At 41.4% G+C, this 14,309-nt stretch overlaps 1 long non-coding RNA gene across 2 annotated transcripts in view; it reads right to left on the reverse strand.

The window, feature by feature from the left end:
- Positions 1-13,617, reverse strand: part of LOC118403868 — a 54,729-nt gene extending 41,112 nt beyond the window's left edge. For both annotated transcript variants that reach the window (XR_004829702.1, XR_004829703.1), the window contains exons 1-2: positions 13,465-13,617; positions 2,095-2,285 (exon numbers count right to left, since the gene is read on the reverse strand). This is a non-coding gene — a long non-coding RNA (uncharacterized LOC118403868). The remainder of the gene's footprint in view (positions 1-2,094; positions 2,286-13,464) is intronic.
- Positions 13,618-14,309: the final 692 nt, after the last annotated feature.

Raw genomic sequence — 14,309 nt, forward strand, 5'->3', positions numbered from 1 at the left:
TCCGCTTTGGAGTGTCTTGACAAAAATGCCCCTGCAGTTCCACAATTAAATGTTAGAGGGCTGAAACTTGCTCCACTTGGTCATGGCACTAAAAGCTATCTACCACCTAAATGTCAAGACCATAGCATGTCTGGAACAAGAGATACATTGAAAAAACTGCTATGATATAATATTCTCATTAATTATGCAAATGAACTCCAATTTTGCATAATTAGTATCTTATCTTGTACAACATTGTCTAAGGTACCTACATACCAAAAATCATGAAAATTCGTTGGTCCCTTCTTGAGTTATCGTCTTCAGAAGTTTTTGACAAAAATGCCCCTGCTATCCCAAAACTAGACGCTAGGGGACCCAAACTTATGTCATTTCTTCCTGAGCACAAGAGCTATCTAACACTCAAAAATCGTGACCATAGAATGTTCAGAACACCGAGATAGCAAAACCGGAAGTTGCGCTGCAGTACCAAGGGGAGCCGCTAGGGGGCCCAAAATCTAATCATTTCCAGCTTTCATCACACACTACCAACACACCAAGTATGAAACCAATCCACCCAGCCATTCTTGAGTTATCTTGTTTACACACTCACACACACACAAACACACACACAAACGCAGGGTAAAATATATAACCTCCATGACATTTCATGGAGGTAATCAATCATACCGAAGAATGGCTTTCTCTAAGTAGCACTTATCATATTAGCAGTATGAGAAAGCCATTACAAGAAAGAGTAAGAGAGTGGCACACCACACTGTCAGCGGACTTGCCCAGTACTGTAGTGTTAGCTCAACTGTGTGGCCCAAGGGCCACAGAAGCAGAGATGGGCACTGCCCTATACACTGAAAGGTGTGGAAATGACTTAAAATTAAATTCGTTAATTAATTCAATCATTTTACCTTTTTAACTAGAGTCTACGTACAGTGAAATCCTCACTCACCAAGTCAGAAGTTTCCTGTGTGAACCTGCAGGTTTGGATGAGACGCTGACAGCTCGGGTCTCAGACCCTGCGGGCTGTAGCTACCTTGAGAGCTACACCTCCAGCACGTTAAAGAACCCACCACACTAAAAAAGGGTAGGGGCCCTTCCCGTGTGAGTGGATCAAACCAATCCAGCAAAATGGGGTGTAGATTCCCGAGCAGACTTAACTCCTGCTTCTCCTATATTGAGTCAGATAGTCAATGTTTCTGACTTAGGGAGAAGAGATGCTGCTGCAATAAGCGTTTAGCTCAGTGTCCAGAAGTGGTCCATGTGACCTTGCAATGAGGAAAACGTATTAAAAAAGATACAAAAAATCAAAGTTCTGCTGCAGTACCAAGGTCAAACAATGGGGGGCCAAAAATTGCCCTTGACATTCATCTTTTTTCATCTTCCCAACACCTACCCACATACCAAAGATCATTACAATCTATCCAGAGGTTCTCAAGTTAGGCTGACCACAAATATGTGAAAACACAAACAGACACACAGACAGACACACCAAAAACTATACCTCTATTTTTCATGGAGGTAAAAAGAATCCTCACTCACCAAGTCAGAAGTTTCCTGTGTGAACCTGCTGCAGGTTTGGATGAGACGCTGACAGCTAGAGTCTCAGACATTAAAGAACCCACCACACTTATACTTGTTATAGAATAGAGTAGGGGCCCTTTCCGAGGTGCGTGTATGAAAACCATTCCAGCCTAAATGGGGTGCACCGTAGATTTCCCAAACAGACTTTGTAACCCCTGCTTCTCCTATATTATATATTTTGAGTCAATGTTTCTGACTTAGGGAGAAGAGATGCTGCTACAATAAGCATTTAGTTCAGTGTCCAGAAGTGGTCCATGTGACCTTGCAATGAGGAAAACTCATTAAAAAAGAAACAAAAAAATCAAAGTTCTGCTGCAGTACCAAGGTCAAACACCGGGGGACCAAAATTGCCCTTGACCTTCATCTTCCCAACACCTACCATCATACCAAAAATCATTACAATCTATCCAGAGGTTCTAAAGTCATGCTGACCACAAATATGCAGAAACACACACACACAGACAGACACACCAAAAACTATTCCTCCATTTTTCATCGAGGTAAAAAAGAATCCTCACTCACCAAGTCAGAAGTTTCCTGTGTGAACCTCTGCAGGTTTGGATGAGACGCTGACAGCTCAGGTCTCAGACCCTGAGGGCTGTAGCCATGTTGTCTGAAGCCCAGATGTGGAAGACTCTCGCAAGACGCACACACTGAGGAACAGGAGCCGGAGGGGAAACAGCAAGGCCCTGTGAAAATCAACAGGACGATATCTGAAACAGGAGGAAAGTACAACAAGTGATGATTCATTCAATCTCACATCTGCAGGGCTAGTCTCCAAGCAGACCCTACGGTGCCTTAGAGATAGTATCAATGCTGGCCAAGGAGTACAGTTTTGTATAGCCGGCCAAAGGGAGTCAAACGGGCACCGGTGCCGTACGGTGCCGGCTATACTCCCTGGCCAGCTTTGATACTATCTCTTAGGCACTGTAGTGTGGGGTCTGCTTGGAGACTACACTTCACCTTGGTGAAAATGAGTGCCTAGCATTAGTTAGGGGATGTTCCTTGGATAGGACATTAATTGAAGGCCCCAATTATGGAAAATAGTAGGGGACCTTCCCAGTGTTAGTGGATGAAATAAATCTGTTCAGATATGTAGCTTCTACTCTTCGATCAGTAAAAACCTGGTGTGTTACACCTTAAGGCAGTTTACCGGGTATACAACACAAACAAACAAACAAACAAACAAACATTGTATCACACACAGTTGTTGAGCGTATATAAAGGTATACATTAGTCTATGCACTGCAGGATACAGTTCCTCTAGTTCAAGTTCAAGACATTCCTGGCAGGACTCCAGAACTTGAGCCACCTTGGAGGTTAACCCTCACCACCTTACAAGTTCTGATGTGAGTTCTGATGGACTCAACCTCACCAAGTATTGGTTCAGGCTGGGTAAGCTTCCCCAAGGGGCTGGAGTCCCGCCAAAAATCACTGCCTAGGGATGTACCATTGCCTGACATGGACTGAAGGGAGGTTAGAATTCAATACTCTAGTTTCTATACTTTCCTAGTCTAGCTCATTTCTCTTTAGCTCTCTGCTTGAAATATACCACTGCAGTCCCTCAATCTCTATCTCATTCTTACTCTCTCTCTCTCTTTCTCTCTCTCCCTTGTTGTTTTGAGATGGACGGATGAAAAATACAATCTAGCTCACTATCCTCTACAATAATGACTTTCAACAATATGTATGCACACAAAAACTTAAAACTTGGGCCACTGATAACCAAAACCTACATCATTTTTGGATAGTTATGCCAAAGCTGGACACCATACAGAAGTGAGGGTCTGCATGGGGGGGTCTTGGTAACGCTTAACGGTGAATTCAGAAGGCCCGGTAACGATTAACGGTAAATTCAGGAGGCCCGATAACGCTTAACGGTAAATTCAGAAGGAGTTACAAAGCATAACAGTAACATTGACGTGCATTCCTATTCATACAACGCTAGAGTAGTTATATCAATGGGTGAAAATATCCGACTAATGACATTGTGAGAAGCAAAAGGTGCCCCATTATTACCCCAGAGGAATGACAGGGACAATGTCCATGGCATCTGTAAATTGACGGAGGCAGAGTTTCCGGCCCGCCACAGAGACGGCGGTAGCAAATTTCTTGGTGGGGGGGGGGGGGGGGGTGAACTATTGTTTCAGCACATGGAGCGCCGAAGGCGCGACGCATCCCAGGGGGGTCCGGGGGTATGCCCCCCCTGGGAAAATTTTAAAATCAAGACCCTCTTAAATTCTATTTCCTGCATTTTCAAATTTTGCCGACCGACTAAGCTATGTTGATTTTGACATTTTCATCAAATTACACATGGTTATAGCTTTGGCCTCCACCCCCAGAGCCCCCGACATATTTCGAGCTCGGAAGGCACGAGACGTTGCAATATAAGTCCGGGGAAATTTTAAAATCTGGACCGTCTGAAACGCCATTTACTGAATTTTGAAGGACAGATATTGCTGTAAGACGAAGCTAAATTAAATTACATTTTATTACAGAGAAAAAGTTTTTTTGTGCGAAAACCCACGTCCTAACATATTTTGCCATGTCGTCGTGAGCGCTAAAGGCGCAAGCCGTCGCAAGGGAGGTCCGGAGAAACTTCATTTTCTGCATTCTAGGAGTACTTTTTGCCCGAAACAAGCTAAGTTTGACTCTAAAATCTGTATGAGTTATTACGTTTTTGAGGGCGACGCTTCCGCAACATATTTTACCATGTCCAGCGCCGAAGGCCGGGAGGCTCGGAGAAATTTTGAAATCTGGACCCTTTGAAACACCATTTCCTGCATTTTTAGGGGTTCTATCTGGCATTTTAAAAACGTGTTACGAAGAATTGCTTAGTAACGCTTAACGGCGAATTCGGTATAACAAATAACGATTAACGTTGAATTAAAACGACCAATAACGCTTCACGAAGAATATACCGATAACGATTAACGTTGAATTAGAGCGGGTCGGTAACGATTAACGGTGAATTAAAATGGCTCGTAACGCTTAACGGAAAAAGGCATGCAGACCCTCAGAAGTCATATTGGGTGTACAGTACATCTAGATTCTTCATGCTTAGATATAATATAGTGTCATGAACAGTTTTTGGTTGTAGACATTTCTAGAGTCCCACAGAGACAGAAGCCAGTGCCCAGTATTTACATGTCAACACAGATTGGGAGGAAGCTGAAACATAATCAGGATGGAGGAAGGAGATGTGGGATTAGGGCTGTATAACTTTAGCAGGATTAAGTCTCCTTAGACTGTGCAGACGGCAATGTCAGGAAGTTTTGTACCACCAGCACACGTCTTGGAAATTAAGAAGCATGCTTTTTGCCAGCCTGATATCTTCAGCATTGTTGGAAAGGCCGTACCAATTTATTTCCTTGCTTCTCATGCAAATGTCTGACAGAAAACTTGACTTTGACCAACCAAAATGAAACAACCAAGACGCAGACTGTCTCCTCTGTTTTATGTTGATTTAAAAGCACTTTCTTTTATCTGTGCACCAGCAATTCGTAATTCACAAAAAAACATACATCCAGGTTCTTGAATATTTCTAACTTAAACTTTAGGAAGAGGTAAATACAGTATCAAAACTGGCTGAAAACAGAGGGACGGCTCATAAAAAACTTTAACTCTGTTTTTGACTTTTATGTTCAATTTCTAGTTCAGCATTTAGTTCTTTTGAACAACCAACAAATCAAATTGATACCTAAGCTAAACATAAGGTCAGCACAACATAGTTTTATACTGATAACCCAGAAAAACACACAGTCATGGTCCTCTCCTGTACTTGGCCTTGTCGTTAACCATAGTGTTAAACACAGATCTACATTTTGTAGATAACCCAGAGAAACACGCAGTGGTCCTCCCCTGTACTTCGCCTTGTCGTTAACCATAGTGTTAGACACAGATCTACATTTTGTAGATAACCCAGAGAAACACGCAGTGGTCCTCCCCTGTACTTGGCCTTGTCGTCATTTTGTAGATAACCCAGAGAAACACGCAGTGGTCCTCCCCTGTACTTGGCCTTGTCGTTAACCATAGTGTTAGACACAGATCTACATTTTGAAGACAACCCACAAAAACACGCAGTGGTCCTCCCCTGTACTTGGCCTTGTCGTTAACCATAGTGTTAGACACAGATCTACATTTTGAAGACAACCCACAAAAACACGCAGTGGTCCTCCCCTGTACTTGGCCTTGTCGTTAACCATAGTGTTAAACACAGATCTACATTTTGTAGATAACCCAGAGAAACACGCAGTGGTCCTCCCCTGTAACCATGGTGTTAAACACAGATCTACATTTTGTAGATAACCCAGAGAAACACGCAGTGGTCCTCCCCTGTAACCATGGTGTTAAACACAGATCTACATTTTGTAGATAACCCAGAGAAACACGCAGTGGTCCTCCCCTGTACTTGACCTTGTCGTTAACCATAGTGTTAGACACAGATCTACATTTTGTAGATAACCCAGAGAAACACGCAGTGGTCCTCCCCTGTACTTGGCCTTGTCGTTAACCATAGTGTTAAACACAGATCTACATTTTGTAGATAACCCAGAGAAACACGCAGTGGTCCTCCCCTGTACTTGGCCTTGTCGTTAACCATAGTGTTAGACACAGATCTACATTTTGTAGATAACCCAGAAAAACACACAGTGGTCCTCTCCTGTACTTGGCCTTGTCGTCATTTTGTAGATAACCCAGAGAAACACACAGTGGTCCTCCCCTGTACTTGGCCTTGTCGTTAACCATAGTGTTAGACACAGATCTACATTTTGAAGACAACCCACAAAAACACGCAGTGGTCCTCCCCTGTACTTGGCCTTGTTGTTAACCATAGTGTTAAACACAGATCTACATTTTGTAGATAACCCAGAGAAACACGCAGTGGTCCTCCCCTGTACTTCGCCTTGTCGTTAACCATAGTGTTAGACACAGATCTACATTTTGTAGATAACCCAGAAAAACATGCAGTGGTCCTCCCCTGTACTTGGCCTTGTCTTAACCATAGTGTTAAACACAGATCTACATTTTGTAGATAACCCAGAGAAACAGGCAGTGGTCCTCCCCTGCACTTGGTCTTGTGTTAACCATTATGATAGTGTTAAACACAGATCTACATTTTGAAGATAACCCAGAGAAACACGCAGTGGTCCTCCCCTGTAACCATGGTGTTAAACACAGATCTACATTTTGTAGATAACCCAGAGAAACACGCAGTGGTCCTCCCCTGTACTTGGCCTTGTCGCTGACCCCTCACGGTTCCCAAACACAGACATGGCGTCTGGCTGCAGACCACAACCAGATGTCAGGGAAGGCTTCTGTTGGAGCGGGGATGACAGACAACCGGCAGACGCGGGAACGACAACGTCAAACTTACCGCTGCACGCAAAGTCACGACAACACGCTTGGTCTCTGACTTCAAGTTCAGACCAACAAGCTCAATATCATGAAGGGTGCTTCCTATTTCATGAAGCCATCAAGATATTTTGGCAAGCAAAAGTTTTGTCAGAAATTCATTGTCAAACCTGCCACTGCACACAAATTCAAGACAACATGCTTGGTCTCTGACTTCCAGTTCAGATCATCAAATTCAACATTACCAAGGGCTATTTCTTTTAGGTGAAGAAATCACTATGTCTTGGCAGACTGAATCACCAGTAGTCATTGTCAAACCTCCTACTGCACGCAAAGTTATTGCAACATGCTTGGTCTTTGACTTCAAGTTCAAACCTAGGAGGTCGACATCACCTTGGGCTATTCCTTTCACATGAAGCAATCAAGATATTTTGGCAAACTAAAAATTGGGCAGGCCCTCATGGTCAAACCTACATTTGTACGTGTATGACTGCACGCAAAGCCAAGACATTTCGTCTCTGACTTCAAGTTCAGACCAACAAGTTCGACATCATCAAGGGCTGTTCCTTACGTAAAGCAATCAAGATGTTTTGGCAACCTGAAATTTTGTTTGATCAAGAGCTCTTGGTCAAACCTACCGCTGCATGCAAAGTCACAACAACATGCTTGGTCTCTGACTTCAACTTCACACCAACAAGCTTCAACAACACCAAGGGCTATTTCTTTTGCAATCATGAAGTTTTGACAAACTGTATTAGTCATTGTGTAACCTTTGGAAGACCAAATGCAAATCTTTAAAGCTCTGGAATCAAGTTCATAATCAAATACTGGATACTACTACTCACACCAACAAGTTCAACATTACCAAGGCCAATTCTTTCTAGTAGACTACATACTTTTTTTATTAAGGTAATCAAGATGTTTTGGAAAACTGAAATTTTGACAAGAGTTCATGGTCAAACCTATGACTGCATGCAAAGTAAAGACAAGATGTTTGATTTCTGACATCACGTTGAAACCAACAACTTTCCCAAGGGCTATTTCTTTTACGTTATGCGATCAAGATATTTTGGCAAACCAAAAATTTGGCAAGACATCATTGTCAAACCCATGACTGCACGCAAAGTCATGTCAGGATGTTTGATTTCTGAGTTCAAGTTCAAACCAACAACTTCAACATCATGAAGCTTAGTTTCTCTTATGTGAGGCAGTGAAGAAGTTTTGGCAAACTGAATTTGTCAATGTCAAATCTTTGCATGACCAAATGCAAATTATCAAACTTGACTTCAAGTTCATGCCAACAAGTTCAACATCAACAAGACCTTTTCCTTTTACATCATGCAATCAAGATATTTTGGCAAAGCAAAAATTTGGCAAGAGCTCATGGTCAAACCTATGACTGAAGGCAAAGTTATGACTAGATGTTTGATGATTTCTGGCTTCAAGTTCAAACCAGCAAGTTCAACATCATGAAGCTATTTCTCTTACGTGAGGCAATCATGAAATTTTGGCAAACTGAATTGGTTATTGTCAAACATTTGCATGACCAAATCCAAATCATTAATGCTTTGACTTCAAGTTTATCATCATCAAGGCCTATTCCTCTTGCATCATATAATCAAGATGTTTTGGCAAACCAAAAATTTGGCAGGAACTCAGGGTCAAACCTATGACTGCACACAAAGTCGTGACAAGAGGCCTTATTTCTGATGTCAAGTTCAAACCAACAAGTTCAATTACAACATGAAGCTATTTCTTCTACGTGAGGCAATAACAAACTTTTGGCAAACTGAATTGGTCATTGTCAAACCTTTGCAAGACCAAACGCACATTATCAAAGCTTGACTTCAATTTTAAGTTAAGACCAACAAACTCAACATCAACCAAGGCCTCCTGCCTCCTAAGGCAATCAAGATGTTTTGGCAAACTAAAACTTTGGCAAGAACGCATTGTCAAACCCATGACTACACACAAAGTCAAGACGCTTGGTGATTTCTGACTTCAAGTTCAGAGCAGCAAATTCAACATCATCCAAGGCCCATTCCTTTTAGATGAAGGCTGAGGCAATCAAGATGTTTTGGCAATCTGAAATTTTGGCAGGAACTCATAGCTAAACCACTAACATAAACCACCAAGCTTTGTCACCACAAGTGAGCTGGTCTCTGACTTCAAGTTCAAACGACCAAGTTCAACAAAGCAAAGCGTTCTTCCTTTTACAAGGGCAAGCCAAGAAATTTTGGCAAGCTGAACTTCTTTGGCAAACTCTTTTTCAAACCTCTAACTGCATGCAAAGCTCTGGAACCTTTGCAATATGCATGACAAGTGGCTTGGTGAGTTAGGAAGTTTTAGCAAATTGAACTTTTAGCAGACTCCTTGTTAAAATTACAACTGCACGCAAAGCTAGATAGTAGATTGGTCACAATAACTGGTTAGGTCTCTGATTTTTACATCCCTCTTCAACTTAGAGAACTGGGCTAGTAGCATTGCATGAAACAAGCACTTTTCAGAAAAACATTAATTTTAAATTACAAAACATGTCATTATGTCTTCAATATTGTGTTTCATGGCAGTTGGCAGTAATAACTCTGGAATTCTACAGTGTAAACAAGTATGGGGTCTGCATGGGGGGGTCCTAACTGTGCTTTATGCTAAATTCCGGAGGTCCGCCTAGATATTACACTATATTCAAAAGGACAATGAATTACAGTATCAACACAAAATTTGCCTCTTCGCTATAAGGTCTCATTGATGAGTTTCTTCTTCCCATAGACTTCTATGTTATAATTCGTGGTTTAAATGGGCGCTTTCATAATGAAGCTACGTGAAATTTCAGCAGATTTTTCATTCTATGTCGAGCACATTTGCCCTATATGGTGGGAAAAAATTGCCAACGTAAACTATACGTAGGAACTTTTTTTATAGCAATGACAAACTACGATCAGTCAATCCCCACAAAAGGCACTTTTTCGCTGCTGGTGTACAACCGCACCACTCAGAACCCATGACTGTGTACCTCCGACCTAGCATGCGGCTGCAAAACTTTACCTGCTAATTTCTTCAGTTACAAACAAGCTTTCACCAATTCAACTTTTGAGATCAGTTCCACTGGCTAAAAGGGAATTTCTCACCGCTAAAAACACGCGTCCGTGCAGCCGTTTATTTTTTGGCTCGGATCTCTTTTAGGGTACCCACTCGGAGTAATACATGAATGAGACCTTAAGTCACGAGGATAAAAGGATAAATCAGTTTTCCCGCACATTATGGGAATCTAAAATAGCCTGCCTATGCCTTATGGAAAAGGGAATGCAGACCCCAATTATGGAGACCACAAACCACATCAGTGTCAGCACCTGCACTAATGAATATGGCCATAACGAAGCGTGGTCTCAAATGTCCCCATTTGGTGTATACCAACAACAGTGGTTACAGCTAAGGCCAGTAAGGGCATTAAAAGACCCTACTCTTATGTTGTAATCAGCAAGCACTTTTAAGTGTACGAAGACACATCATCACTTGAAGAAAACCTTATGACAATCCCAGTTCTACCTACCTACCTAGTCCCTTGATCTCCAGTCAACTTTCAATTGTCCCCAGGCCCGTCTTTCCCTTGTCAGAGTTAGCCTTTGATTAAAAAATGTAATGCTAACCTGGAAAAGTAACAATTTACAAACAACGCCTGAAAAGCTGATCCATGCCATGCAATTAGTAGTCATTTTTTTAAAAATCTGGATATACCAATCCACCTTTTTTACCCATCCCTATGAGAAAACTTCCATCCCAGGATGGAGGGATGGGTCCTGGAGACAACCCTACTTTCGACTATTAAGCCTGGGTACCATCCTATTTCTACCCGGAAACCTTGCACTTGCTACCTTAAAAATATTTTTTAGGGCAGCGAGTGCAAGGAGCCCCCGTAGAAATTCATACGTTAACGTGGTCCGGGATCCGAGACAGAACAACAGAGAAGTGATATGTATAGTGTATAATGAATGTCAGAGCTAGAAGCGACTGTATATAGTATATGATGAACGCCGGAGCGAACTATTTTCTGTATGGTGCCCAGGCTACATCAGAACTGCTACCCTAACTGTGATTGTCCGACATACAAAAGACTCAATCAGCCTTGCTGTCCGACCCCCTATAGAGAAAACCACTGTCCCAAACGTAATGGCTCAAACACCAGACCAATGCATCAAGAGTCTTCCCAAACAATAAACCGTGCTGTCAGGCTCTGGTGCCAAGGTATATTAGGGAGGTATTTTAAATGCTGGGCCGTTTGTTTGGGGACTAGTTTGGCATGCTTGAAGGAGTGATGCTGTACAGACGGTTGGTGTATGCAATTTAGTGGCTCAGGATTCTAAAGTATTGGGCCTAGGATTAGGGAAAAAACTGTTGTTTCTTGTTTCAGTCCTGAAGAAATTAGGGTCAGTACCTTAGGTCCTCCTGTGCCGTGAGGCACATTGGGCAGCAAGTTATTTCCACCGTCCTCTGTAACGAACTGTAGGTAGGGATTATCTTCTTAAATTTCTTTCTTAGACTAAATTGGCGCAAACTTAAGTGATACAATACAGTTTAACAAAGTAGAACTGAAATGTATGAGGATGCTTAATATACTAAACTTTTTTAAACGTTTTTTCAGTCGTTTTTATCGGGCTTTCAATTTTTTTATTTTATCTTGTTGTATCAAAACCAGTTTGGCTGGCGGACTTCAAGAATAATGACAAAATAGAAAGCTCGATAAAAACGACTAAAAAAAACGTTTAAAAAAACGCCGGAGCCTAACCTCTGCTTGGAGAGTAGTATGCAATATAGTGGCTCAGGATTCCAAAGTATTAGGCCTAGAAAAAAAATGTTGTGTTCCCTGTCTCAGTCCTTAAAAGTTGAGATCGGTAGGTAGGGATTATCTTTTTTAATTTCTCTTTTTGGCTAAATTGGCCAAAACTAAAGTGATACAATACAGTTTAACAAAGTAGGACGGAAATGCATGCGGATACTTTCAAACTTTAATTCTGTGCTTATTGGTTACAAATCTGTGGATACATTTATCCTTCATTTTTGAATCAATCAATCAATCAATCAATGACCTTTATTTAGCCTGGAATGGATAGGCTGAATAAAAATTCTCACTGGAAGAGGTAAGTCCAAGATGCAATATGGTTTTCAAGGAAGAACTAAACAGTCCTTCAAACTTTTCTTTGTAGTTAATTGTACAATGTTCCACAGTATGCAACACCTTCCTATGCAAATAAAACTATTAACGTTACTAACATTAGTGTTGAAAAATACCCATTTGATTTTAACATTTAATGTTAGTGGTATTTCAGAAAAAGAAAAAAGAGGAAGATTTAATACATGCAAAAGAAAGCAATTTGCCAGTGTACAGTTTGATATACTAATGTTGCTTTGTTGATTATTACTGTATACATTTTAGTACAACCAAAACACACTGCTTATTCATCCAACAGTAACCCTTTTGTGTTTGCTCCCTATAGTCCAGTTGACCAACTGGGGAGAGAGCGTGAAATCACTTAAAGAAACAAAACCTTAAAGGTCATGCCCTACTGTCTTACACATTGGGGTTTCCACACACAAATGTGTTAACAGTCTTGGTCACAGCTTTTAAAATCATTACAGAAAGACATAAAGTGACAAAGTGTGAACTTTAGGAAAGGACGGTGGCGAAAAGACAACATGAAAACAGATACTTGGCTAGGATTATCTTACAATCTTTCACAATTGTAACAATTTCTTACCTCATATCCTTTCAGATTCCGACAGTAAGCAGCTAAAGTCCTAACATGTCTCAAGAAATCCTCAGCTTTTTTCCTAAGTGCCAGTACTAAGAGAATTACTAGTATTTCCAGTGACAAAAGACAAGACAGTATGGTACTTTACGCAACTCAATCCCCCTGTAATCCCCATAGCGGCACCCACAGCGGCACCCAACCGTGAGGTACCGAGAAAGGGAACATCACGATTTTCAACACCACCAAAATTGTCTCTTTCTATTATTGTACCAATTAACAACAAAGGATTGCCCTTCCAAAAGAGCTAAGGAGCTTTATCTGTAATATTTTCGGTAAAATATGTAAAGGAAGATGAGAGACACGGAAAAGAAAGTGTCCAAACTATTAGTGTGGAACCGTTAATGTTTTTCTTTCCAGTTGACAGAAGACTAGTCGTCTTCGACTTACGTTACAAGTTGCGAAGATTCTTTTCTCCTCTTCTCAAGCTAGAAGTCTTACCAAAACCAACAATCTATAAGATAAAACTACGTCCAACTAGAGATTTAGAACTCTTTAGTCGGGTCGAATCCCTGGCACTTTAAATCTTAATTGAAAACAGTCCGGCGGTAACTTTATTTTGACAGTTCTGGCCGCCTGCCTACCAGGAAAGCGATATCAACTCCTGATGGAGGCGGAGAATGATTTTGGTCCCTCACTAAGAACAAACTCCCCACGCAAAAAGGACTCGCTTGCGATAAAACACTGGTAGTTCAAAGCTGCAACTGCAAGAGAGGAATGGGTTTATACTTACAGACACGTGGATAGCACACTCCCACACAAAAGAGCGGATATTTTGGGGGTGTTGAGGCCGGAGTGTACTGTACCGACTGTTTCCTCTTCGCTCTGTTGATGTTTGGATGATTGACGCGGGGCCTAACACGGTACCAAGGCGGCCCTGGCACAACTTCAAAACTGTGCCTGACGCACTTTTCCCTTTAAGTGTCCATCTCCTTTCTGATTTTATCTCGATAATGATCATTTCTGTCAAGAAAAAGCGATTATACGCTTCATATGAATGGAAAGTACGTCATTTGTCGGTGACCTTTCGCTGTTCGAATCGACTCAATGTCAAATGATCTCAAATAGTTTTGGCAACTGCCTAGCCTGGGCGGAAACAACTTGTAACGTATGTCAATCAAATAGGAAATACTCCTACAAAATTAAATTAAGTGAGTTATTACGGTAGTCTTGTTGACTCAAGGTATTGTTCACGAAAGACCACAGAAAATGTGAATGAGAATAGGGGAAATGAAAGAATGTGAACAACCTTAATTAAGCATTTATAAAGTAATGTCTTTGTCTGCCCAGGTGATGATCATTTAACTCCAAGCAAATCCTACGGTAGCATATGCATAAGTTAGTATCAATAGGTGGCAGTGGAGTGAAGCCGGCCTAGGAATGTGTATGCTGCCGGCTCCGGTGCCCGTCTGACTCCCTTTGGCGACTCCTTTGCCATCTTTGATACTATTTTATGGCACCGCAGGAGACTTGGAAATTGATGATCATTTAACTTCAAATATAACTTTTTTTCAAAATTATTTTGACTACTTTCAAATATCCAGCATGTGCTGGGATATCAAAAGTTAGTGGTTTGGA

The sequence above is a fragment of the Branchiostoma floridae genome, chromosome 16 (genome assembly GCF_000003815.2).
Source record: "Branchiostoma floridae strain S238N-H82 chromosome 16, Bfl_VNyyK, whole genome shotgun sequence".
NCBI classification, from domain to species: Eukaryota; Metazoa; Chordata; class Leptocardii; order Amphioxiformes; family Branchiostomatidae; genus Branchiostoma; species Branchiostoma floridae.